The sequence below is a fragment of the Corythoichthys intestinalis genome, chromosome 9 (genome assembly GCF_030265065.1).
Source record: "Corythoichthys intestinalis isolate RoL2023-P3 chromosome 9, ASM3026506v1, whole genome shotgun sequence".
Classification (NCBI taxonomy): Eukaryota; Metazoa; Chordata; class Actinopteri; order Syngnathiformes; family Syngnathidae; genus Corythoichthys; species Corythoichthys intestinalis.
The window spans coordinates 38,717,365-38,718,640 of record NC_080403.1 but is presented as its reverse complement, the minus strand read 5'-3'; the positions used below and the strand labels follow the sequence as shown (position 1 = coordinate 38,718,640).

At 47.4% G+C, this 1,276-nt stretch overlaps 1 pseudogene; it reads left to right on the top strand.

The window, feature by feature from the left end:
• The first annotated feature begins 387 nt into the window (after positions 1 to 387).
• On the top strand, positions 388 to 1,026 carry LOC130922247 (Golgi SNAP receptor complex member 2-like; annotated as a pseudogene).
• Positions 1,027 to 1,276: the final 250 nt, after the last annotated feature.

The following is a 1,276-nucleotide window of genomic DNA, read 5'->3' as shown; positions in this document are numbered from 1 at the left end:
TAAAAGTCATTTTAACATTTTTAACAGTGGTAACGGCACACTCCCCGCCTGGCGTGATTACATGCCACTTAATACTAACATATTCTGGCTATGCATCTGAAGGAACAAGAAGCACGATCTCAGTGACAGGCCTGAGGAAAAGCGTTGATCCTACAGACATCCGTGGCTTAGAGGAGGAGGCCCAACCAACATGTAAAACATGTTTGCAGAGGGTGGCTGCCGAAGAGGCAATACCTTCAATATGATTTTGCATTTATACAAAATTAAAGGTTAGTAGACCTAAAAGGCTAGTTGACTTTGCTCCTTGTAGGTGCCCGCCGAGGGGCAATAACCCCTAAAATATATCCACGAAATATTAGCGTGTAGTTCAGCGAGAACCTGTCAAAGATGGAGACGCTTTACCACTAGACAAATAAGCAAATCCAGCAGGTGCAGTCGCTTATGGGCAACCTGGAGAGAACGGAGCGCCAGTCAGTTCATTTATTAGAGAATGAACTCCAGGCTCGAATCGAGCAGATCTTCAACCAATTGGAGCGACTGGAGAACCTGGCCAGCAAGGAGCCGCCCAACCGCCGCCAGAATGCCAAACTGCGCGTGGACCAGCTCAAGTATGACGTCCAAAACCTGTGCACTGCCTTGCAGAACTTCCAGTACAGACGCTACAACCAAGAGGCCCAGGAACGAGAGCGTGGAAAGCTCATGAGCCGGACCTCCACCACCAACGATGCAGACAGGTCCGTCCCCATTGACGAGACGCTGCAGCTCAATTCCAACCTGCACAATGCACACCAAGGCATGGACGACCTGCTGGGCAGCGGTAGCAGCATCCTCAATGGGCTCAGAGATCAAAGATCTTCCCTCAAGGGGACCTACAAGAAGATGCTGGATGTGGCCAACATGCTGGGTCTTTCCAACACTGTGATGAGGTTCATCGAGAGGCGTGCCACTCAGGACAAGTTGATCATGATCGGAGGGATGCTCCTCACGTGCGTCTTTATGTTCCTGGTAATACGATACCTGGGCTGAACCCGGACGGACTCATGGGTGCTTTGAGGAAGTGCAATTTTTTTTTTTTTTTTTTTTTTTTACACAGAAGTATTTTATTACTTGTGCCATCGCAGTTGCTAACTGTCCTACAAAACAGTCTTTTTCCCATATCATGATGGACCTTCTACTTTGAAATGCAAGCTTATCTAAAATATTTAAAAGTTGTTTTTGGAGAAAAATATCAGTACACAATTGGGTAGGCAAGTAACTCATTGGCTGCCACTGGCAG